At 45.5% G+C, this 27,268-nt stretch overlaps 1 pseudogene; it reads right to left on the reverse strand.

The window, feature by feature from the left end:
• Positions 1 to 430: 430 nt before the first annotated feature.
• The window catches only part of LOC123427485, a 75,804-nt pseudogene continuing 48,966 nt past the window's right edge, over positions 431 to 27,268 (reverse strand).

The following is a 27,268-nucleotide window of genomic DNA, read 5'->3' on the forward strand; positions in this document are numbered from 1 at the left end:
CGTGGCGGAACGCCTTGGCCACCAGGGTTCTAGAGGCGGCATGATGCCCACACTCACCCTGATGTATGTCTCTGAGGATCTCCTGCCCCTTTTCTGACTTGACGCAATGGTGGAACACGCCAGTCACGCTACGTTGAACCAGCTCGCGATTGATGATGGCATAGGCTGTTGATCGACGCTGAATCTGCCTTGCCTCCGCCTCAGTTGAGGAAGTTCGCCGCGAAGAAGGAAGGCCAAGATGGGTTGAGCCCACGACGGAGCCGACACAAGGGCTGGCTCCGTCTTGACCTGAGTATCAGGGGCTTTTGCAGCCCCCGCACTTGATGAAGCAGTCGCAGGCTCGAGACTTTCTGTCTCTTGTGTCGTTGTGGTAGCCATCACGCCGTCTACCTCCATGATGGCCACCCACATGGTGTTGAGCCGACAAGATTCAAGGCTTGGCGTAGCCGGAATTGTTGTTGTAGCCAGCGAAGTAGTCGTAGCCGGCGAAGTAGTTGTAGTCAGCACAACAGTTGGACTTGGCAGAGCCAACGTAGCCGGCACAGTAGCTGTAGTCGGCGCTGCTGGCATAGACGATGTCGTTGGTACTGAAGGTTCTGCCGGCACAAAAATCGACGCCGACTCCGGAGACGGCTTGATGGAGGGCTTATGCAATTGTTCGAGGGAGACGCCCGCTAGAATTGCCTTCCTTGTAGAGACGATCTTGGCCAAAGTAACCGCCGCCTCGTTGTCCGCCCTGGGGACATGATGAAACTCACAGCCCTCGAAAGGGCCGCTGAGCTGTTGGATGAGGAAGCGATAGCTCGCCATGTTGGCGTCCCTGGCGTCCCATTCACCAGAGACTTGCTGCACCACGAGATCCGAGTCGCCAAAGCAAAGGATCCGCTGGATGCCAATCTCTCTGGCAAGCCGGAGGCCATGAGCGAGCGCTTCGTACTCGGCGACGTTGTTGGAGGCGGCGAAGTGTATCTGGAGAGCATACTTGAGTTGGTATCCTTTTGGAGATGTCAAGACGATGTCGGCTCCCAGACCAGTTCGCATATTCGAGCCGTCGAAGTGCATCTGCCAATGAGTGGAGTCTGGAGGCGGCGGCGCAAATTGGGTTTCGGCCCAATCGACGTGGAAGTCGGCCAGCACCTGAGATTTGATGGTAGTGTGCGGCTCGTAGCGGATGTCGTGGTCGGCCATGGAGATGGACCATTTGGCAATCCGGCCAGTTGCATCACGGTTTCCCATGATTTCTGAAAGTGGAGCAGTGCTCACCACAGTGATGGCATGCTCTTGGAAGTATTGCTTCAACTTCTTGCGGCAAGGTAAACACCATAACACATTTTTTGATAGTGGTGGTAATTTTGCTTGGAGGCGGACAAGACCTCGCTGAGGTAATAGATAGGGCATTGCACTAACTATACCTTGCCCTCCTCCTTGTGCTCTACTACCAAAACCACACTAACCATGCGAGTGGTCGCTGTAATGTATATGAGAATGGGTTCCCTTTCAGCCGGCGCCGCCAAGATTGGCAGTCTTGAGATGACGCGCTTGAGGTCGCGGAAGGCTTCGTCCGCCTGGTCGTTCCACTAGAATTTGGTTGTTTTCTTCATCGGTAGATAGAGTAGAAGCGCCTTCTCGCCCATCCGGCTATTGACCAGCTAAGGGACGCCAGGCAGCCGACGAACTTCTGTACGTCGAGGATTCGAGCCGGCTTCACCATCCGCTCGATGGTTTCGATATTCTCAGGGTTCGCTTCGATGCCACGAGCTGACACGAAGAACCCCAAGAGGTTGCCGCCTGGAACCCCGGAGACGCATTTCTCCGGGTTGAGCCGGATCATGTACTCGCAAGTTGGCGAACGTCTCCCGCAAGTCTTCAAGGAGACTGAAGTGCTGCTTGGTCTTGATGATGATATCATCCACATAGACATGGATGTTCCTGCCGATTTGCGGCAGGAGGCATTGCTACATGCAGCGCTGAAACGTAGCACCAGCGTTCTTCAGACCGAACGTCATAGTGTGTAGTAGTAGGCCCCGAAGGGGGTGATGAAGGAAGTCTTCAGGCGATCAGCTGGATCCAGCTTGATTTGATGATAGCCTGAATAAGCGTCCAGAAATGACAGCAGTTCGTAGCCGGTTGTGGATTCGATCACTTGATCTATCCCGGGCAAGGCGAAAGTGTCTTTCGGGCACGCCTTATTCAGGCTTGTGTAGTCGATACACATTCACCATGTGTTGTTCTTCTTCAACACCAGGACTGGATTGGCTAACCAATCCGGGTGGAAAACCTCCATGATGAAGCCGGTTGGGAGCAACCAGGCGACCTCTTCTCCAATTGTGCGCCGCTTCCCCTCGGCGAATCAGCGCAAGGGTTGTTTCACCGGCTTAGCATCCGGCCGCACATGAAGCTTGTGCTCGGCGTACTTCCTCGGAACCCCTGGCATGTGTTTTGGAGACCAAGCAAAGATGTCCCGATTCTCACGAAGGAAGTCGACGAGCTCGCCTTCCTATTTGGTGCTGAGATTGGAACCGATGGTGACGCACTGCTTGGGGTTCGTAGGGTCGAGTGGCACCTGCTTGGTTTATTTGTCCGGCTTGAATGAGCCCTCGCATGCCGACTGGGATGATGGAGTAGGGATCGCCGGCTGCTTGGTAGCCTGAGCCACGAGCCGGTCGATCTGCCTTTTCTCCTCAGCAATCACCATGGCGTCGGCCAGATGGTTGCTGTCTTGTGCGCACTCGAGCGACTTCTTATAGTCGCCAGCTATGGTGATGATGCCCTTTGGACCCAGCATCTTCATCTTGAGGTAGGCGTAGTGGGGGATGGCCATGAATTTGGCCAGAGCCGGCCTACCCAACATCGCATGATACGGGCTGTTGAGATCCACCACCTCGAACCATATTGGCTCTCGACGGAAGTGCGCCTTGTCACTGAAAAGGACGTCCAACTGTATTTTGCCGATCGGTGAGCAGGACTGTCCTGGCACAATGCCGTGGAAGACAGTGCTGGTCGGCTGGAGGTCCTTCTCCTTTAGCCCAAGCTTGAGCAAGGTGTCGAGGTAGAGGATGTTTATGCTGCTGCCGCCGTTGACCAACACCCAGGAGAACCGGCAGGTGAGCCTCTTGGAGGCGAAAGTGGGGTCGAGGACGAGCGCGTATGAGCCAGGATTTGGCATCACCACATGATGGTCAACCCGGCTCCATGTAATTGGCTTTTCAAACCAATGCATGAATTGAGGAACTGGGGGACCGTGGAGTTCACCTCACGCTCGCGTTGTCGTTGGTTGTGCTTGTCATCACCCTCGCTGGTGAAGACGACTTAAGCTCCATCTTGATGAGGGTAGTTGTCGTGGAGACGACCGTCGTTGTGAGGCAACGGTGGTGGAGCCGGAGCCGTCCTAGGAGCCGGAGCACGAGGCGCCACAGCTGCACCTGGGGGAGCCGGTAGGCCCTCTCCTCGCGATAGTTGTTGTGCAAAGCTGCACTGTCGGAGAGTGTGAGTAGCCGGCTTCGCCCAGTATGCATTTTGGATGGCGCATCGAGCATTTTCTCGAAGGTGAGCTTGGGCTGCCAGTTGTTCTTGCCGATCCGCTGCCGCTGAGAGCCGGCTTGAGTAGCCGGCGCGTCTTCCTCCACACTAGCCACCTGCTTGCTATTGGAGCGCGAATCAAGTTGATCCGCCTTGCGCTTGTTGTTCTGGCCGCCTCGACTGTCGCCAGCTGGCTTGGGAGTAGCCGGCATGGGGACAACTTTGTCCGAGGCGGTCACTTTGACCCGCATCGCGGAGTCAGTCGTGGCGTACTTGTCCGCCTTGGACATGAGCACCGCCAGAGAGGTGGGCTCGGAGCACATGAGCTTGTGCTTGAGTAGAATGCCGTCTCGGCAGCCGTCAATGAAGTATTGAATGGCATGTACCTCATGCACTCCTTCGCAGGAGTTATGCAGCTCGGTCCAATGCGTGACGTAATCGCGAAGGGGTTCGTCGGGCCTCTGGACGCACATGACGAGCTCGCGAGGCCGGCCAGGGCGCTTGTAGGTGCCAGTGAAGTTGCGGACGAACGCCTCCTCGAAGTCAACCGAGGAGTTGACACTGCCGGCTGGAAGGCTGTTAAGCCATGTTCTAGCCTAGCCGGCCAGCATGAGAGGCACGTAGCGGACGGTTACGCGCTTGTTGCCCCGAGCGATGCCAACGACGATGGTGCAGTCGATCAGCTAGTCTTATGGCTTGGCTGTGCCGTTGTACTTGGGGGTGTCCCGAGGGAGAGTGAAGCCTCGGGGAAACGGCTCCCCTCGGATCCGGGGGGCGAAGCATGCCAGACCGATGGGACCGTCCTCTTCTAGGAGAGCCGACTGTGCGAGGATGTTGAGGCGTCTACGAGCATCATTGTTGCCGTGTGGGACGTGAGGGCTGATTTGAGCCGTGATTTGAAGGGTGTCTTGGGAACTCGTGGCGTTTCTCCCCCCCGATGCCTCAGAGGACGAACATCACGCCCTGAATCCCCCTCGTCGCCACCATCTCTGTGATGCCGGCTTGAAGTCAGCTCGCTCTAGCGCTAAGAACGTCAGTCTTGGATGCCCTTGCCCTTCCGGTCGGAAGGGCGGTGCGAGGAAGATCCCTCGGCATCATGACGACCGCTAGGGTTACGGCGTGCTCCGGGATCAGCTCCCGGAGACTCCGATTGTGCCTGACTAGGGTCAAGCAGTGTCTGCTACTCATTTGCAGCGTCAAGGAGATCCTTGACCCGCTTCTCCTGAAGGACGCGCTCCTCGCCCTCCAAACCTAGCATTTCTGCCATGGCCGCCTGAGCAGCCCACAAGTTGGCTGTAGGGGTCTCGTAGATGCGCTGCTTGCTGCCTAGGATATCGGCAACGACCCGGCCGCGGCTGCGGACCGCGCCGAGCTAGCTAGGACCATCAGCAGTCGAAGTGAGGCCATAAGCGGAGTTATACTCGCACTGCGCGGCCTCCATCTGGCGTTTGGCCACAGCAATGACAATGCCCTCCTCTAGGATCTGCATGCAAGCCTCCTCCAGCGAGGCTCATGCGTCGGTGGGGTTTGTCGAAGTGGCAATGGGCGTCGCACGAAGCGTGTCGGCTGATATCACAGAGGGATCAGCAGCATCTGCTGACGCCTTGCCGTGAGCCTTGTTGGTGCCGGCACCAATCACCATCACCTCCATGACGTTGGAGAGGACGACGACATGATATGGGGAAAGACACCCCGTAGATGATGGTGGACCGTCGAAGACGAGCACGTCGCTGGGATACTCATCAAGTGCACGCGTCTCCGCGAGGGAGAGCCTACTGAAGCTGGAGCACAACGTGTCGACGTCGATGTCCTCGCCAGGGTAGCGAGGGCCATTGTCGAAGCGCACGTCGCTGAAGAGAACGCCGAGGTTCACAACAGCAGTGATGACGACGCTGGGGAGTGACTGATACGTCTCCAACGTATCTATAATTTTTGATGGTTTCATGCTATTATCTTGTCAAACTTTGGATGTTTTGTATGCCTTTTATATATTTTTTGGGACTAACTTATTAACTCAGTGCCAAGTGTCAGTTCTTGTTTTTTCCATGTTTTTGATCCCTTTCAGAGGAGGATTTTGAACGGAGTCCAAATGGAATGAAACTGCCAAAAAGATTTTTTCCGGAACAGAAAAAGATCGGAGAGCGGGAGAATCAGGGCAGGGGGCCACCAGGGACCCCACAAGCCCTAACGGCGCGGCCAGGGGCAGGCCGCGGCCCCCTGGCTTGTGGGCTCCTTGAGGCTCCGTTTCCCTAGGTTCTGCGCCTATATATTCCCAAAAATTCCATGAAAAATCAAGAGATCATCGAAAGTACTTTTCCGCCGCCGCAAGCTTCTGTCTCCGCAAGATCCCATCTGGGGCACGTTCTGGTGCCCTGTCGGAGGGAGGATTCGGATACGGAGGGCTTCTTCATCAACACCATGACCTCTCCGATGATGCGTGAGTAGTTCACCATAGACCTACGGGTCCACAGCTAGTAGCAAGATGGCTTCTTCTCTCTCTTGCATCTTCAATACAAAGTTCTCCATGATCTTCATGGAGATCTATCCGATGTAATCTTCTTTTGTTCTATCAATTGCTCGACAGTAATTTTTTCACCCACCGTAATATTTTCTATTTTGAGAGAAGCCTCAAGTGAACACTATGGCCCCCGGGTCTACTCCACACCATATTTTCAGCCTAACACTTTTTACTTTGTTGCACTTTCTGCCTTCAGATCTCACTTTGCAAACAATCTTGAAGGGATTGACAACCCCTTTAAAGCGTTGGGTGCAAGCTCTTTTGTGTTTGTGCAGGTACTCTGGACTTGACGAGATTCTCCAACTGGATTGATACCTTGGTTCTCAAACTGAGGGAAATACGTACTGCTCCTGTGCTGCATCACCCTTTCCTCTTCAAGGGAAAAACCAACGCAAGCAAGTCTCCGTCAACATGTCAAATTCCGGCGCTGTTGTTTGAAAGTAGCAGAAGAATTTCTAGCACTGTTGTCGGGGAGGATCAAGTCAAGAACTCATCCAAGTAAGTGTCGCAAACTTATCTCTTGCATTTACTTTGTTTGCTAGTTGCCTATCATTTTCCCCTCCCCTACTTCACCAATTTTCTTTTTTCGTTTGCCTTTTTCGTTTGCCTTTTTCGTTCGCCATTTTCTTTCGTTTGCTTTCTGTTCACTTGTGTGCTATGTGCCTTCAATATGCTTGCATCTTCTCTTGCTGAAAATCTAGTGATGTGGATCCTCGTCCACTTGCTAATCTCTTTAAGAGATCCAATTATGTTGATCCAATTGCTGGTGAGTTGAGTGCACTTGACTATCTTTATGGAGTTTTGCTTGAGATGCGTGAATCTGAAAATTGTGATGAAGAAATTTATGAAGTGATTCATGAGGGCTCCTTGAATGAAAAGCATGATTGCAATGATTTCATTATAATTTCTATTAATGACAATCATGCTAAAAATATGCAAAACCCAAAGCTTGGGGATGCTAGTTTTGCTATGTCCACTACTTGTTGCAATAATCATTATTGGGGTGATGATTTTTCTTATGATCTTGAAAATTTGTTTAAGCCTCATGATGAATATGATATTTGCAATAATATTGAAAGTGGGTTTGGAGAAGTCATGACTTTAGTTGATGGTAATCCCACCATTTTTGAAGAGCGCCAACTTTGCATGCATGTGGATCATGAAAAGAATATCCTTTGTGATAGCTATATTGTTGAATTTGATTATGATCCCACATGTAATTGCTTTGAGAGAGGAAAATATTGTGGTAGAAACTTTCATCTTACCAAATTACCTCTCGTTTGTCTCTTTCTTCTTCCTTGCATATGGTAACTATTGGTTGTCTTGACAATCTGTTTTACTATAAAATGCCTATGCATAGGAAGTATGTTAGACTTAGATGTGATTTTCACATGCTTTATGATGCTCTCGTTGTGCTTCAAGTTTTGTATTTTGTGTGAGCATCATTGAATTATCAATGCCTAACTAAGGGCGTTAAACAATAGCGCTTGTTGGGAGGCAACCCAATGAATTTATCTTTGCTTTTTTTCTTTCTGTTTTGTTGCGTCCACACCATCATAATTCTGTTATGATTGTGTCTTTTGTGTTTCTTTTTGTGTTTGAGTCAATCAAAACCTTTATGACTAGTCTTGGTGATGGTTGTTTAATCCTGCTGGAAAAAGACAGAAACTTCTCGCTCACGAGATGATTTTTTATTTTTTCTCAGAAATAGCTTTTGAGTTGATTCTTTTTTATACTGGTTGATATGCCTTTTGCCCAGGCATTCGTAATTTGTCATAATTTTTGAGATACCACAAGTATACAGATTGCTACAGACTGGTCTGTTTTTGACAGATTCTGTTTTTGTTGAGTTGGTTGCTTGTTTTGATGAAACTATGGTTAGTATCGGGGTGGGGTACTAGCCATGGAAAAGTGAGAATACAGTAGCCCAACATCAGTATAGATAGAATTCAAGTTTCCTACAGTACCAAAAGAGGTGGTAGTTTGTTTTCTTGTGCTAATGTTATCACGAGTTTCTGTTTAAGTTTTGTGTTGTGAAGTTTTCAAGTTTTGGGTGATGTTCTCATGGGCAAAGAGATAAAGAGTGTAAAGAGCTCAAGTTTGGGGATGCCCAAGGCATCCCAAGCCAAATTCAAGGACACCAAAAAGCCTAAGCTTGGCGATGCCCCGGGAAGGCATCCCCTCTTTCATCTTCAATCCATCGGTAACATTACTTGGAGCTATATTTTTATTCACCACATGATATGTGTTTTGCTTGAAGCGTCTTGTATCGTAGGAGTCTTTTCTTTTTGTTGTGTCACAATCATCCTTGCTGAACACCTTTTTTGAGTGAGAGAGAGACATGCACTCATCGTGATTTTGCTAGAATGCTCATAGTACTTCACTTATATCTTTTGAGCTAGACCATTTTGCTCTATGTGCTTCACTTATATCTTTTAGAGCACGGCGGTGTGTGACTTGGTAGTTGGCTTATGCTATGAAAGTAGTCCCAAAGGTGATAGGTACCCAAAAAGGATACAAAAACATCCATCTTCATGTGCATTGAGTAGAAAGAGAAGTCTTTATTCCTCTCAATTAGTTTTGAGACGTGGATTCGGTAATATTAAGAGCTATGTTAGTAGGGTGTTGTGAATCTAGAAATACTTGTGTTGAAGTTAGTGATTCCCGTAGCATGCACGTATGGTGAACCGCTATGTTAGGAAGTCGGAGCATAATTGATCTATTGATTGTCATCCTTTGTGTTAAGGTCGGGATCGTTCGATGGTTAACACCTACCAACCCTTCCCCTAGGAGTATGCGTTTAGCACTTTGTTTCGATTACTAATAAAAACTTCCGCAACAAGTATGTGAGTTCTTCATGACTAACGTGAGTCCATGGTATAGATGCACTTTCACCTTCCACCATTGCTAGCCTCTCTAGTGCCGCGCAATTCTTGCCGGTACACAAACCCACCAAATGCCTCCCTCAAAACAGCCACCATACCTACCTACTATGGCATTTTCATAGCCATTCCGAGATATATTGCCATGCAACTCCCACCGTTCCGTATCATGACTTGTGCCGTCACTCTCATATTTCCATTGCATGACCGTAAGATAGCTAGCGAGATGTTCCAATGTCATACGCCAAGCTAGATCGTTGCTCTTCCCGGTACACTGCCGGAGGCATTTCCTATAGAGTCATAATCGTTCTGAGATTTGAGTAAATAAAAGTGTGATGATCATCATTATTAGAGCATTGTCCCATGTGAGGAAATAAAAAAAAGGGAGGCCGAAGAGCCCAAAAATAAATAAATAAGAGAAAAGAGAAAAAAAAAAAGAGGCCTAAGAGCCCAAATAAAAAAGAGAGAAAAAGAGAGAAGGGACAATGCTACTATCTTTTTCCACACTTGTGCTTCATAATAGCACCATGTTCTTCATGATTGAGAGCTTCTTGCTTTGTCACTACCATATGCTAGTGGGAATCTTCACTATATAACTTGGCTTGTATATTCCAATGGTGGGCTTCCTCAATTGCCCTAGGTCTTCGTGAGCAAGCAAGTTGGATGCACACCCACTAGTTCTACTTTTGAGCTTTCACATACTTATAGCTCTTGTGCATCCCTTGTATGGTGCTACTGCAACAAAAGACCTTCCAATGGCGCCAGAAATAGATGTGTCGACGGCACCAGGAATCCTTCTGCTACGGCTACGCCTTAAGGGACTTCCTAGGCAAATATGCAAAGGATTTCCCCCGTGGCCTTGGAGCCTTGCGTTGGTGTTCCCTCGAAGCAGAAAGGGTGATGTAGCGCAGCGGTGGTTAGTATTTCCCTCAGTTTGAGAACCAAGGTATCGATCCAGTGAAGGAGTATCACAAGAGCCTGCACAAACACAAAAAGCTTGCTCCCAACGCTATGAAGGGGTTGTCAATCCCTTATAGATTGTTTGCCAAGTGAGAACTGAAAGCAACAAAGTAACAAAGCAAAGTAAAAGCAAAAATGAAAACGATAGGCGTGAATAGACCCGGGGGCCGTAGTGTTTACTAGTGGCTTCTCTCATGAAAGCAAGTAGACGGTGGGTGAACAAATTACTATCGAGCAATTGATAGAACCGCACAAAGTCGTGAAATCATCTATGGCAATGATTATATCTATAGGCATCACGTCCAAAACAAGTAGACCGATACTTTCTGCATCTACTACTATTACTCCACACGTCGACCGCTATCCAGCATGCATCTAGTGTATTAAGTCCAAAAGAACAGAGTAACGCCTTAAGCAAGATGACATGATGTAGATGGAAAATCTCATATCTATGACAGAGCCCACCTTGTTACCCTTGATGACAACCACACAATGTGTGCCTTGCTGCCCCTACTGTCACTGGGAAAGGTCACCACACGGTAAGAACCCAAAATCAAGCACTTCTCCCGTTGCAAGAATCATAGATCTAGTTGGCCAAACAAAACCCAAGGCTCGGAGAGACTTACAAGGATATCAAATCATGCATATAAGAAATCAGCAAAGACTCAAATATATATCATAGATAATCTGATCACAAATCCACAATTCATTGGATCTCGACAAACACACCGCCAAAAAAGATTACATGGGATAGATCTCCATGAAGATCATGGAGAACTTTGTATTGAAGATCCAAGATAGAGAATAAGCTATCTAGCTACAACTACGGACCCGTAGGTCTGAAGTGAACTACTCACGAGTCATTGGAGGGGCGATGATGATGAAGAAGCCCTGAAACTCCAAAGTCCCCTCCAGCAGGGCACCGGGAAGGGTCTCTAGATGAGATCTCGCGGAAACAGAAGCTTGCGGCGGCGGAAAAGTATTTTCGTGGCTCCCTTGATTTTTTTCTGATTTTTAGGGAATATATAGGCGCAGGATCTAGGTCAGGGGGGCGCCAGGGAGGCCACAAGCCTGCCCACCGCCGCCTCCCCCCTGGTGGCGGAGTGGGGGCTTGTGGGTTCCCTATAGCCCTCCTGGCTTGGCCCACAGACACCGTGATCTTCTTTCGTTTGGGAAACAATCATTTCAGGGATTTTATTCCGTTTGGACTATATTCCAAAATCAGATCTGAAAAGAGCCAAAAACACAGAAAAAACAGGAACTGGCACTTGGCACTGAATTAATAAGTTAGTCCCAAAAAAGATATAAAAGGTACATAAAACATCCAAAGATGACAAGATAACAACATGAAACCATCAAAAATTATAGATACATTTGAGACGTATCAAGCATCCCCAAGCTTAACTCCTACTCGTCCTCGAGTAGGGAAATGATAAAGAATGAATTTTTTATGCTTTCATGCTACCTAGCGTAGATGTCCTTTGTAACTCCTCTTATGTGACGTGAATGTTCAGATCCATTAGATTCAAAACAATAGTTTGCTATTGACGTGGAAACAATAATAATTCAAGCAAATTAGCAATGTAATCATGAACTTTCAAAATAACAAGGCCAAAAGGAAGTTATCCCTACAAAAGCATATAGTCTGGCTATGCTCTATCATCATTGCACAATGAATTTAAATCATGCACAACCCCGGTATTGGCCAAGTAATTGTTTCACACCTTTACTTTCTCAAACCTTTTCAACTCTCACGCAATACATGAGTGTGAGCCATGGTTATAGCACTATAGATGGTGTGGAGTGTGGTGGAGGTTGCAAGATAAAACTAGGAGAAGATGGTCACATTAACTAGGCATATCAGTGAGCTGTGGAGATGCTCATCAATAGATATCAATGTGAATGAGTAGGGATTGCCATACAAATGATGCACTAGAGCTACGAGTATGTGAAAGCTCTTAAAGAAAACTAGTGGGTGTGCATCCAACTTGCTTGCTCACCAAGACCTAAGGCAATTTTGAGGAAGCCTATCACTGGAATATACAAGCCAAGTTATATAATGAAAATTTCCCACTAACTATATGGTGGTGACAAAATGAGAGACTCTTAATCATGAAGATCATGGTGCTTAATACGCACAAGTGTGGAAAAAGTGGTAGCATTGTCCCTTCTCTCTTTTTCTCTCATTTTTTTGGTGGGCTCTTTGGCCTCTCTTTTTTGGTGGGCTTCTTTGGCCTCTTTTATTTCCTCACATGGGACAATGCTCCATCAATGATGATCATCACACTTTCAACTCAAATCTTAGAGCAACTATGACTCTATATGGAATGCCTTCGGTAGTGTACCGTGGCAATGATCTAGCATGGCATAGACATTAATGGAAACATCATGCTAGCTATCTTACGATCATGCAATGGCAATGTAGACGTGACGGCACATGTCATGGTGGTAGTTGCATGGCAATATATCTCGGAATGACTTTGAAAAAGCCATAGTAGGTAGGTATGGTGGCTGTTTTGAGGGAGGCTAATGGCGGGTTTTGTGCACCGGCGAAAGTTGCACGGCACTAAGAAGATAGTGATGGTGGAAGGTGAAAGTGCATCTAAACCATGGACTCAACATTAGTCAAGAAGAACTCATATACTTTTTGCAAAAAAATTATTAGTAATCGAAACAAAGCATTCAACGCATACTCCTTGGGGAAGGGTTGGTAGGTATAAACCATCGCGCGATCCCGACCGCCACACAAAGGATGACAATCAATAGACTAATCATGCTCAGATTTCATCACATAGCGGTTCATCATACGTGCATGCTACGGGAATCACTAACTTCAACACAAGTATTTCTAGATCCACAACACCTTACTAGCTTAACTTCAATACTACCATAACCACAACTCAAAACTAATTGAGATGAATCAAACTTCTCTAACTATTCAATGCACATGAAGGTGGAAGTTTTCGTATCCCTTTGGATAACTACCCCTTTTGAGACTACTTTCAAAGCATAGATCAACTACCAATCCACGCACCGTTGTGCTCTGAAAGATATAAGTGAAGCACATAGAGAAAAAGTATCTAGCTCAAAAGATATAAGTGAAGCACATGTGAGCTGAATTGTCTACCAAAAGATATAAGTGAAGCTCGACAAAATCACGGTGAGTGCATGTCTCTCTCTCTCTAGGTGTGCAGAAAGGATGATTCTGACACAACAAAAACAAAAGACTCCTACGATACAAGACGCTCCAAGCAAAAACACATAACATGTGGTGAATAAAAATATAGCCCCAAGTAACGTTATCGATGGATTGAAGACGAGAAAGGGGATGCCTTCCCGGGGCATCCCCAAGCTTAGGCTTTTAAGGCATCCTTGAATCTCTTGGGGTGACTTGGGCATCCCCAAGCTTGAGCTCTTGCTACTCTTTATCTCTTTGTCCATAAGAACTTCACCCAAAACTTGAAAACTTCACAACACAAAACTTAAACAGAAACTCGTGATAACATTAGTATGAGAAAGCAAACCATCACTTCCTTAGGTACTGTAGCAAACTTAAATTCTACTTATGCTGATGTTGGGTTACTCTATTTTCAATCTTCCATGGCTAATACCACCCGATACTATCCATAGTTTCATCAAAATAAGCAACCAACACAACAAAAACAGAATCTGTTAACAGCAGAGCAGTCTGGAGCAATCTGTTTATTTCGTATACCACTGTTACTTCACAAATTCTGAAAACTTACGACTGTCTGAAGAATTTGCGTAGCAATCAGCAGCAAAAAGAATCAACTCAAAAGATCTTACAGAAAAAAAAATTCTTTTCATGAGCAGAAAGTTTCTGTCTTTTCCAGCATGACCAAACGATCATCCCCAAGACTAATCATAACGGTTTTGCTTGGCACAAACGCAAAAAGAAACACAAAAAACACAATCATAACAGAATTATGAAAGTGTGGAAAACACAAAACAGAAAGAAAAAGGATAGATTCGTTGAGTTGCCTCCCAACAAGCGATTTTGTTTAACGCCCTTAGCTTGGCAAAAGGTGATGGAATCACATATAGTCATCTTTGGTAATCAAACCATAAGTAGCCCCCATCATAGATTCATAAGGCAATCTTATTTTATTTCTAGGAAAGTGCTCCGTGCCCTTCTTTAAAGGAAATTGAAATCTAATATTCCCTTCCTTCATATCAATGATAGCACCAATGGTCATTAGGAAAGGTCTACCAAGAATAATGAGACATGAAGGATTGCAATCTATGTCAAGTACAATGAAATCCACGGGTACATAGTTCTTATTTGCAATAATAAGAACATCATCGATCCTCCCCATGGGTTTCTTGACAGTAGAATCCGCAAGATTCAAATTAAGAGAACACTCTTCAATCTCATGAAAACAAAGAATATCACATAAAGACTTTGGAATCGCGGAAACACTAGAACCCAAATCACACAAAGCATTGCACTCATAGTTTTTGACCTTGATTTTGATAGTAGGTTCCACTCATCATGAAGTTTTCTAGGTATAGAGACTTCTAGTTCGAGCTTCTCTTCAAGATATTTCATCATAGCATCTACGATATGCGCGGTAAAGGCTTTGCTTTGGCTATAAGTTTGTGGAGAGTTTGCAATGGATTACATCAAAGAAATGCATTCAAACAAGGAGCAATTATCATAATTAAATTCCTTGAAATCCAAAGTGGGAGTTTCATTACAACCCATAATTTTGATTTCTTCTACTCCACTCTCCACACATTTATCATCAAGATGGGTGGACTCCGAATCATTGGGGCATTTTTCAACCAAAGTGGATTCATATCCAGCCCCTCCATAAATAGGTTTGACACGCGAAAACAAAGATTCAAGAGGAGACACACCAAGCACTTTAAGATCTTGGTCATTTGCATCACTAGAACGCACCCTTTTAAACCATTCATGCCTAGCGCGAATTTGGGCGGTTCTTTCTTTTCTCTCATTCATGGAGACACGCATAGCTTTCAAAGTTTCATCCAAGTTGACCTTGGGAGGAGCGCATCTAACTTTCAAAGCATCAATATCACAAGACATCCTATCAACGCTCTTAGCCAAATCGTCAATTTTGAGTAGTTTTTCCTCTATGGACGCATTGAAAATCTTTTGAGAGTTGATGAACTCTTTGATATTACTCTCTAAATCAGAGGGTAATTTATTGGGATTTCCAAAAGTGTTGTTGTAGGAATTGCTATAGTTGTTAGAGGGGTTACTAGGAAAAGGCCTAGGAACATAGTTTCGTCTAAAAGCATTGTTGTTGCCAAAATTGTTCCTACCAACAAAATTCACGTCCAAACTAGCGTTGCTACTCTCAATCAAAGAAGATAGTGGCATGTCATTAGGGTCTACTGTAGCATTTATACTAGCAACCAAATTCATCAACTCGTCCATCTTAGCACTAAGCGAGTTAATCTCTTCTATAACGTGTACCTTTTTGCTAGCAGGTGACCTTTCAGTATGCCACTCAGAGTAGTTGGTCATGATATTGTCTAGGAGTTTTGTAGCGTCTCCTAACGTGATTTCCATGAACGTTCCACCTGAGGCGGATTCCAAGATATTGCGAGAAGCGAAATTCAAGCCAGCGTAAAAGCTTTGTATAATCATCCACAAACTCAAGCCATGAGCGGAACAATTCCTAATCATAAGCTCCATCCTCTCCCAAGATTGTGCAACGTGTTCATGATCAAGTTGCTTGAAATTAATGATATCATTACGTAAGGAGATGATCTTAGCCGGCGGAAAATACTTGGATATGTAAGCATCTTTACACTTATCCCAAGAATCGATACTATTTTTAGGCAAAGAAGAAAACCAAGTTTTTGCGCGATCTCGCAACGAGAAAGGAAAAAAGTTTCAACTTAATCACGTCATTATCCACATCTCTTTTCTTTTGCATATCACAAAGTTCAATGAAGGTATTGAGATCGGATGCGGCATCTTCACTAGGAAGGCTAGAGAATTGCTCTTTCATAACAAGATTCAGCAAAGCTGCATTGATTTCATACGATTCCGCACTAGTGGCGGGAGCAATCGGAGTACTAATAAAATCATTATTATTAGTGCTCGAGAAGTCGCAAAGTTTGGTGTTTTCAGCCATGATGACTTCAACAAACAAACAAGCACACAAGCAAGCAAGAAAACAGGCAAAGGAAAACGGCAAAGGCAAAAGAAGACGGCAAAGGAGAAAGGCAAATGAAAACGGAAAATGTGAAGTGGGGGAGAGGAAAACGAGAGGCAACTGGCAACAAAAGTAAATGCAGGAGATGAGTTTGTGAGACCTACTTGGATAGATCTCTCCTCCCCGTCAACGGCTCCAGAAATTGGCACGTTGATGGGAGATTATTCTTGTCTTGATCTTCCTCGGCAAACAATCCTCCTCCCCGGCAACGGCGCCAGAAATACTTCTGCTACTGCAACAAAAGACCTTCCAATGGTGCCAGAAATAGATGTGTCGATGGCACCAGGAATCCTTCTGCTACGGCTACGCCTTAAGGGACTTCCTAGGCAAATATGCAAAGGATTTCCCCCATGGCCTTGGAGCCTTGCGTTGGTGTTCCCTCGAAGCGGAAAGGGTGATGTAGCGCAGCGGTGGTAAGTATTTCCCTCAGTTTGAGAACCAAGGTATCGATCGAGTGAAGGAGTATCACAAGAGCCTGCACAAACACAAAAAGCTTGCTCCCAACGCTATGAAGGGGTTGTCAATCCCTTATAGATTGTTTGCCAAGTGAGAACTGAAAGCAACAAAGTAACAAAGCAAAGTAAAAGCGAAAGTGAAAACGATAGGCGTGAATAGACCCGGGGGCCGTAGTGTTTACTAGTGGCTTCTCTCATGAAAGCAAGTAGACGGTGGGTGAACAAATTACTGTCGAGCAATTGATAGAATTGCGCAAAGTCGTGATGTCATCTATGGCAATGATTATATCTATAGGCATCATGTCCAAAACAAGTAGACCGATACTTTCTGCATCTACTACTATTACTCCACACGTCGACCGCTATCCAGCATGCATCTAGTGTATTAAGTCCAAAAGAACAGAGTAACGCATTAAGCAAGATGACATGATGTAGATGGACAATCTCATATCTACGACAAAGCCCACCTTGTTACCCTTGATGGCAACCACACGATGTGTGCCTTGCTACCCCTACTGTCACTGGGAAAGGTCACCACACGGTAATAACCCAAAACCAAGCACTTCTCCCATTGCAAGAATCATAGACCTAGTTGGACAAACAAAACCCAAGACTCGGAGAGACTTACAAGGATATCAAATCATGCATATAAGAAATCAGCAAAGACTCAAATATATATCATAGATAATCTGATCACAAATCCACAATTCATCGGATCTCGACAAACACACCGCCAAAGAAGATTACATCGGATAGATCTCCATGAAGATCATGGAGAACTTTGTATTGAAGATCCAAGAGAGAGAAGAAGCCATCTTGCTACTAAGTACGGACCCGTAGGTCTGAAGTGAACTACTCACAAGTCATTGGAGGGGCGATGATGATGATGAACAAGCCCTCCAACTCCAAAGTCCCCTCCGGCAGGGCACAGGGAAGGGTCTCCAGATGAGATCTCGCGGAAACGGAAGCTTGCGGCGGCGGAAAAGTATTTTCGTGGCTCCTTTGATTTTTCTCTGATTTTTAGGGAATATATAGGCGCAAGATCTAGGTCAGGGGGGCGCCAGGGAGGCCACAAGCCTGCCCACCGCCGCCTCCCCCCTGGTGGCGGAGTGGGGGCTTGTGGGCTCCCTGTAGCCCTCCTGGCTTGGCCCACAGGCCCCCTGATCTTCTTTTGTTCGGGAAAAAATCATTTCAGGGATTTTATTCCGTTTGGACTCCGTTCCAAAATCAGATCTGAAAAGAGCCAAAAACACAGAAAAACAGGAACTGGCACTTGGCACTGAATTAATAATTTAGTCTCAAAAAAAGATATAAAAGGTACATAAAACATCCAAAGATGACAAGATAAGAGCATGAAACAATCAAACAATATAGATACGTTTGAGACGTATCAAGCATCCCCAAGCTTAACTCCTACTCGTCTTCGAGTAGGGAAGTGATAAAGAATGAATTTTTTATGCTTTCATGCTACCTAGCGTAGATGTCCTTTGTAACTCCTCTTATGTGACGTGAATGTTCAGATCCATTAGATTCAAAACAATATTTTGCTATTGACGTGGAAACAATAATAATTCAAGCAAACTAGCAAGGTAATCATGAACTTTCAAAATAACAAGGCCAAAAGGAAGTTATCCCTACAAAAGCATATAGTCTGGCTATGCTCTATCATCATTGCACAACGAATTTAAATCATACACAACCCCGGTATTGGCCAGGTAATTGTTTCACACCTTTACTTTCTCAAACCTTTTCAACTCTCACGCAATACATGAGCGTGGGCCATGGTTATAGCACTATAGATGGTGTGGAGTGTGGTGGAGGTTGCAAGATAAAACAAGGAGAAGATGGTCACATTAACTAGGCATATCAATGAGCTGTGGAGATGCTCATCAATAGATATCAATGTGAATGAGTAGGGATTGCCATACAAATGATGCACTAGAGCTACGAGTATGTGAAAGCTCTTAAAGAAAACTAGTAGGTGTGCATCCAACTTGCTTGCTCACCAAGACCTAAGGCAATTTTGAGGAAGCCTATCATTGGAATATACAAGCCAAGTTATATAATGAAAATTTCCCACTAGCTATATGGTGGTGACAAAACGAGAGACTCTCAATCATGAAGATCATGGTGCTTAATATGCACAAGTTTGGAAAAGGTGGTAGCATTATCCCTTCTCTCATTTTTTTGGGCTCTTTGGCCTTTTTTATTTTTTATTTTGGTGGGCTTCTTTGGCCTCATTTATTTCCTCACATGGGACAATGCTCCATCAATGATGATCATCACACTTTCAACTCAAATCTTAGAGCAACTATGACTCTATATGGAATGCCTTCGGTAGTGTACAGTGACAATGATCTAGCATGGCATAGACATTAATGGAAACATCATGCTAGCTATCTTACGATCATGCAATGGCAATGTAGACGTGACGACACATGTCATGGTGGTAGTTGCATGGCAATATATCTCAGAATGACTTTGAAAAAGCCATAGTAGGTAGGTATGGTGGCTGTTTTGAGGGAGGCTAATGGCGGGTTTTGTGCGCCGGCGAAAGTTGCACGGCACTAAGAATATAGTGATGGTGGAAGGTGAAAGTGCATCTAAACCATGGACTCAACATTAGTCATGAAGAACTCATATACTTGTTGCAAAAAATTTATTAGTAATCGAAACAAAGCATTCAATGCATACTCCTAGGGGAAGGGTTGGTAGGTATAAACCATCGCGCGATCCCGACCGCCACGCAAAGGATGGCAATCAATAGACTAATCATGCTCAGATTTCATCACATAGCGGTTCACCATACGTGCATGCTACGGTAATCACTAACTTCAACACAAGTATTTCGAGATCCACAACACCTTACTAGCTTAACTTCAATACTACCATAACCACAACTCAAAACTAATTGAGATGAATCAAACTTCTCTAACTATTCAATGCACATGCAGGTGGAAGTTTTCGTATCCCTTTGGATAACTACCCCTTTTGAGGCTACTTTCAAAGCATAGATCAACTAGCAAGCCACACACCGCTGTGCTCTAAAAGATATAAGTGAAGCACATAGAGCAAAAGTATCTAGCTCAAAAGATATAAGTGAAGCACAAAAGTATGTAGCTCTAAAAGATATAAGCATGAAACCATCAAAAATTATAGATACGTTTGAGACGTATCATATGGCAATCCCTACTCATTCACATTGATATCTATTAATGGGCATCTCCATAGCCCTTTGATACGCCGAGTCAATGTGACCATTTCCTCCTTTTTGTCTCACAACCACCACCACACTCAATTCCACCTATAGTGCTATATCCATGGCTCGCGCTCATGTATTGCGTGATAGTTATAAAAAGTATGAGAAAGTAAGAGTGCGAAAACAATTACTTGGCCAATACCGGGGTTGTGCATGATTTACATTAGGTTTGTGAGAATGATGGAGCATAGCCAGACTATATGATTTTGTAGGGATAACTTTCTTTGGCCTTGTTATTTTGAAAGTTCATGATTACCTTGCTAGTTTGCTTGAAGTATTTTTGTTTTCATGTCAATAGCAAACTATTGTTTTGAATCTTACGGATCTGAACATTCATGTCACGTGAAAGAAGTTGCAAAGGACAACTATGCTAGGTAGCATTCCACATGAAAAATTCATTCTTTATCACTTCCCTACTCGAGGACGAGCAGGAGTTAACCTTGGGGATGCTTCATACGTCTCCAACGTATCTATAATTTTTGATGGTTTCATGCTATTATCTTGTCAAACTTTGGATGTTTTGTATGCCTTATATATATTTTTGGGACTAACATATTAACTCAGTGCCAAGTGCCAGTTCCTATTTTTTCCATGTTTTTGACCCCTTTGAGAGGAGGATTTTGAACGGAGTCCAAACGGAATGACACTGCCAAAAAGATTTTTTCCAGAACAGAAAAAGATCGGAGAGCCGGAGAATCAGGGCAGGGGGGCACCAGGGACCCCACAAGCCCTCACGGCGCGGCCAGGGGGGAGGCCACGGGCCCCTGGCTTGTGGGCTCCCCGAGGCTCCGTTACCCTAGGTTTTGCGCCTATATATTCCCAAAAATTCCATAAAAAATCAAGAGATCATCGAAAGTACTTTTCCGCCCCCGCAAGCTTCTGTCTTCGCAAGATCCCATCTGGGGCACGTTTTGGTGCCCTGCGTGAGGGGGGATTCGGATACGGAGGGCTTCTTCATCAACATCATGACCTCTCCGATGATGCATGAGTAGTTCACTATAGACCTATGGGTCCATAGCTAGTAGCTAGATGGCTTCTTCTCTCTCTTGGATCTTGAATACAAAGTTCTCCATGATCTTCTTGGAGATCTATCCGATGTAATCTTCTTTTGCGGTGTGTTTGTCGAGATCCGATGAATTGTGGATTTATGATCAGATTATCTATGAATCTTATTTGAGTTTCTTCTGATCTCTCTTATGCATGATTTCATATCCTTGTAATTCTCTTCGAGTTGTGGGTTTTGTTTGGCTAACTAGATCTATGATTCTTGCAATGGGAGAAGTGCTTGGTTTTGGGTTCATACCGTGCGGTGACCTCACCCAGTGACAAAAGGGGTAGCGAGGCACGAATCATGTTGTTGCCATCAAGGGTAAAAAGATGGGGTTTTTATCATTGGTTTGAGATTATCCCTCTAGATCATGTCATCTTGCTTAAGGCGTTACTCTGTTCGTCATGAGCTCAATACACTAGATGCATGCTGGATAGCGGTAGATGTGTGGAGTAATAGTAGTAGATGCGGAAAGTATCGGTCTACTTGTCTCGAACGTGATGCCTATATGTATGATCATTGCCTTAGATATCATCATGACTTTGCGCGGTTCTATCAATTGCTCGACAGTAATTTGTTCACCCACCGTAATATTTGCTATTTTGAGAGAAGCCTCTAGTGAACACTATGGCCCCCGGGTCTACTGCACACCATATTTTCAACCTTACACTTTTTACTTCGTTGCACTTTCCGCCTTCAGATCTCACTTGGCAAACAATCTTGAAGGGATTGACAACCCCTTTAAAGCGTTGGGTGCAAGCTCTTTTGTGTTTGTGCAGGTACTCTGGACTTGACGAGATTCTCCTACTAGATTGATACCTTGGTTCTCAAACTGAGGGAAATACTTACTACTCCTGTGCTGCATCACCCTTTCCTCTTCAAGGGAAAAACCAACGCAAGCAAGTCTCTGTCAACGTGTCAAATTCTGGAGATGTTGTTTGAGAAGTAGCAGTGACTCGTCGTCAGACTCGCCATCAGAATCCATGAGACGGACTGGGACATCGATCAATACCGCAGAAGCCTCCTCAAGAGCAGGCTCCAGGGGCATGGTGATTGGTCCAGACGCGAAGCATCCGGCGGTGTAAGCGAAGGGCCCCGCCTAGCGTGTACATCCAGTCGATGCCGCGGACTGCCCCACGGTGGGCGCCAAATGTCGGTGTTTACTCACAACATATGCCAAGGGTAGGCAAAAGATGGTGGGAACCGAAATGACACCGGTGGGCGTTGGGGACGAAGTTGGTACAAGCATGGAACGCACAATGTACCCAAGTTCAGGGCTCTCCGTAGAGATAACACCCCTAATCCTACCGGAGTGTATAATGGATGAGTGAGGCTACAATGTGCTCCTGGAGCTGTTCTACGGAGGAGGAAGAAGGAGCAGCCGGCTCGCGTGTACCTCTCATGTATGAGTGTATGTGTGAAGGATTGACTGACCCTTTGCATGGAGGGGGTCGGGGGGTTTTATAGACAAACCCACCGACCTACAATAAGGATAAAAGTACATGAGTGGGGCCCGGCTGGCAGCCTCGCCGGCTGGCCAGGGGGCCCACGGGGGTCTTGTCTTGTCGCTGGAGGGGCCCGCCGGCTGCGAGGTCCCATCTGGCTATGGGACCCGCCAGCTAGCCAGTAAGGCCGACACAGGACACGTGTAGTACGTCCGGCGTCGTCTTGCGAGATTCGTCATTGGTTGCCAGTACGGCCGTCTCCATTGTTCCCACGCCGAGTGTGATCATGTAGTGGGAGTTTGACGGGCCGACACTCTGCAGGATGATGCATCGGAGCCGGAGTAGGTCAGCGGCATGGCCGCGGACGATGTACCTACCATGCTCCAATCCAGTACCTTGGCTAACGCGTTGCCACCTTTAACCGTAGGATCTCGTCATGACCTACGGTCTGATGTGACTTGAGCTCCCTAGCCGGCTAGTTGCTTAACCAGCCGACCTGGGAACAGCCATCTCGCCTCTAGCTGGCCGGCGTGGCCTAGACGGCTAGAGGGAGGTAGCCGTATCGCCTCTAGCAGGCAGGAGCTTCCTTGTCGGGCAGAGAAATTCGGTCGTCTTGCCCCCAGCCGGCAGGAGCTTCCTAGCCGACCAAGGGCACTTGGGCTTCATAGAATGAGTCGTATTGTTTCTTCAAGGTAGAAGGCAAAGGAGTATGCTCGATGAGCCTACCTAGGGGTTATCCCCCCCCCCCATCAGATGAGGTTCGGCCTCAGTACTACGACAGAGCAAACGGAGGCGAGGCTTGATGCTGCGAACTACAAGGGCGAGGACACACTCGAGCGCTCGGTGATATGGGGATGCAGGACATGGCCAAGGCAACCATGAAGCAGAGGACCTCGGGGTGCTTTGTTGGCGAGGTAGATGCAGCGGCATCTTGTGGAAGCTCCGGCGATGAATTAAACATCAGGAGGCGACGGGGTTTGACGGATCCATGCAGAGGGGCCCGTTCCTGGCAACGGGAAGCTACGGGGTCAGCAGGCGGATGCGACAGGTGAGCGGGAGCTCAGGGACGAGCTATGGGCAGCGCACAAGGTTGACGGGCTCCGGCGGGGCACAAGTTTTGGGGAAGAGTCTAAGGTGGAAGGGGCGCTGGGGGTTTGTTCAGGGGCGGTGCTGGGCATCTCTGGAGGGGCAGAGGAGCTCAGGCACGCGCAGAAGGATACAAGGTCGAGGGAGAGATTGAGAGGAAGGATACGAAGATGCGGCGCAGGTGGGAACGAGAGGGAGAGATGGGGATTGGGCTCCTAGCGCTATGGTTTTCGGTGGTGGGGTGTCTGGGCCTAGGGCCAGCTTGCTACATGTTGGCCTGTGTCTCACAAATCCCTCTCTATAAATTAAACAAAGAAAGGAAAAAAAATAATGTTGAATGAAGAAAAGGAAGAGAGTATTAGGAAATAATTTGAGAATAGGAGGTTATTTCCCTAAACTCACAAAATTGTGTTGAACCAACAAATTTGCAAAGAGAAAAGTTGAAGGGGTTTGGAAAACAAACTCATTTGAATCAATTCAAATGGTTTGAACTAAGGCAAGGTTTGAAGGTGAAACTAAAGTAGGAAAGGCATATGATTTGAACTAGAAGTGTGTTCGGGTGATTCCGATTAATGGAATATTTATTGTAGCTCCCTAAAATATTGGGGGGATATGTTTATAAGTTATAAAGAGACATCACCATGTGAATGTCCCTCGATTTAAATAGACCAACAGATTTATGCAATTTATTTATTTAAGTTGCAAAATATTAATGACATGATGACATGATGAATGTGACAAACGAATACTCATAGGGTGGCAAGAGAATAAAAGGGAAATCTTTTGGAGTGTCGGTCTCGGGCTGTTACACTGCTAGAAATACTCAGCTCCAATACCCTAGCTCAAAACCAGAGATGAATAGATGTCCTTCTTGGTCAGCACAACAATATTTCAGAGATTTTGCTAAACCAGAAGAGCCTAGAGAGGATCGTGGAGACCAAATTCCATGACCTAGATGTGAAGGTAATGGAGTTGACCTCCACTATTGAGCATCTTCAGCATGAGGTTGACTCAGTGAAGATTCCATGCTCAAATGATGAAGATGATGATGACGATGATGATGATGATTCACATCTTCGTACTACCACACAGTTCACGACCCAGACCAGGTCAGTAGTTGTGCCATTACCAGAAGATAGACCGTCTTCATCATATCAAGCTTCAGCTCCTGCCCCAGCACCTCTAGTGTCTACACGGGCAACTCTTGCTCCATCGACATCTACCGAAGCCTTTGTCAATGCTCTGTTGTCTACTCCAACTTCTGATACTGGAGGAGATCGTGCCCAGAGAGACGCTTGGGTTAGAACTTTGAAATTGTTGGTACTTGTTGCCAAAGGGGACACGTGTATAGATCAATAGGGCTTCGAGAGAGGTAGAGCTTTTGACTTTATTTGCTCTTGTTTGGTTTTAAACACTTTATTTGGTCTTTTGGATGCCATTATCCGTTTAGTGTGTGTTTTATCATACACTTTGATTGTTTGATGCTACCATGTTATTACTTTTGAGCTATCTACATCATGATCATTCACTTGTTTGTTGGTGCTATGTGCATTGCTATTCATTCTTATCTTTTATGCGCACCACCAAGTTATATGTGACATGGAAGAGTAACCCATAATCCTAATCGATTGTGCATTTGCATTCAAATGCAAATTTAAAATAATGCACAAATTTGGGGGAGCTCTTGCTTTTCACATACTTCTCAAAGCGTTGATGCTAATCATTGATTATATCTTTTGCCGAAGCTTTGATCTATATGTTGTCATCAATTACCAAAAAGGGGGAGATTGAAAGTAGAATTGCTCCCTAAGGTGTTTTTGGTAATTAATCACAACATATGCATCATTGGACTAATGAATTTATCCAAGTACATTTCAGAGAAGTTCAAAGATGCTTTGGTTATAGGATTGTGTGGAGATGCCCCTTTGATGCAAAGAAGGAATAGGATTGGCTATGGCTTCAAGCAAGAAGACTCTTCATTTTACACTTTGTGAGAAATCACTTTTTGTCCATAGGAAAGACAATACTATTAAAAGGGGATGAGGTATTATGATGAATTGGTTGCTCAAGTGCTTAGAGATAGCCACCAAAAATACTCAGCCACTTTCCCACAAAATATATCTCTCCCAAGCCAAAAATGCAAAACCGGTGCCACCAAACCCATTTCACACTTAGACAGATCCTACTCGATTATACCTATATTACACTTAGACAGATCATATGCCAAACCCGCCATCTCGGTACAACCAACATTCCTATTGGTACACCAAGGGGATTCTCCTCACAATCCTTTGGCCAATGCTCTCTGTGGAATATACCTGAAATATACCAGGTAAAAGTGTTAGTCCAAGAGACAATGTATGTTTTCATGAATTATCAAAACCACCAAGGGATCATATGTGCATTCACAAGTCCACTCCTCAACTTCTACCGGAGGAGATCGGCCCAGAACGACGTTTAGTTCTAGATCTTTGAATTTTGGTAACTTGTTGCCGAAGAGGGAGAAGTATATAGATCATTTAGGGCTTCGAGAGAGTGTGCATGTGGTATTTTGGATGACTGAACTTTCGTGTTTGTTCATACGCTTTGAGTGTTGATGCTACTACGTTATACCTTTCAGCTATCTGCATCATGATCATTCACTCATCTGTTTGGTGCTATGTGCATTACTATTCACTCATATCATTTATGTGCACCACCAATATGTATATGACATGGAAGAGTGACCCATGATCCTAATCGATTATGCATTTTCATTCAAATGAAAACTTAAAATAATGCACAAACTTAGGGTGAGCTCTTGATTTTCACATACTTCTCAAAGCGACGATTCTAATCATTGATTATATCTTTTGTCGAAGCTTTGATCTATATGTTGTCATCAATTACCAAAAGGGTGAGATTTAAAGCACAATTGCTCCCTAAGGTGATTTTGGTAATTAATAACAACATATGTGTCATTAAACTAATGATTCTATCCAATTATATTTCAGAGAAGTTCAGAGATGCATTGGCTAAAGGATTGTGAGGAGAAGCCCCTTGCTGCAAGGAAAGGAATAGGATTGTCCAAGCTTCAAGCAAGAAGACTCTACAATTTTATATTTGTGAGAAATCACACTTTAGTCCATAGGAAAGCCAACATTATTAAAAGGGGGTGAGGTATCTATAATTGGTTGCTCAAGTGCTTAGAGATAGCCACCAAAAATACTCAACCATTCACCCACAAAATCTCTGTCCAAAGCCTATACATCAAAAATTGGTGCTACCAAGAATTCCATTTCAGTCTTATCAATTTTCGAGAGATAAAACCTTTGTCAAACCCTAATATCTCGGTACCACCAACTTTCACATCGGTGCCATCGAAAGTCGGTGACCAACTTTCCGGCATGTCGATGTCAAGAATAGGAATTTCCGAGTTTTCAAATTGGTCTCACCAAGATTTGGAAACTGTCCTAGGCCACCGTGTCGGTACCACCGAGATTCTCTACTGGAATCAGAGAATTTGCAATCTGCTGCTTCTTTGTCGTCTGCTGGCGGATGGCAAAGACACTCTTTGCCATGAGCTACCCAAAACCTGACGACAAAGAGAAGGCTGATGGAAAACATCCTCTTTGCCATAAGTGTACTCTTTGCCGTCTGCCAGCTGACGGCAAAGCACATGCAGGCAGACAGCAAAGAACCCACCCCACACCGCCCTCTAACCCATAATGGTCCAACACTTTGCCGTCAGCCTATTACCACGTTGCCGTCGGGGGCAGACGGCAAAGAGGCAACTAGACCTAACGTCGTCAACCCCCACCCCACCCCCTCTCTCTCCCCCATAACGGTTCACCACAGCCCCCTTCTCTCTCCCTGCGCCGCTGCTGGAGCTCGTCTTCCCTTCT

Source organism: Hordeum vulgare, chromosome 2H (genome assembly GCF_904849725.1).
Source record: "Hordeum vulgare subsp. vulgare chromosome 2H, MorexV3_pseudomolecules_assembly, whole genome shotgun sequence".
NCBI classification, from domain to species: Eukaryota; Viridiplantae; Streptophyta; class Magnoliopsida; order Poales; family Poaceae; genus Hordeum; species Hordeum vulgare.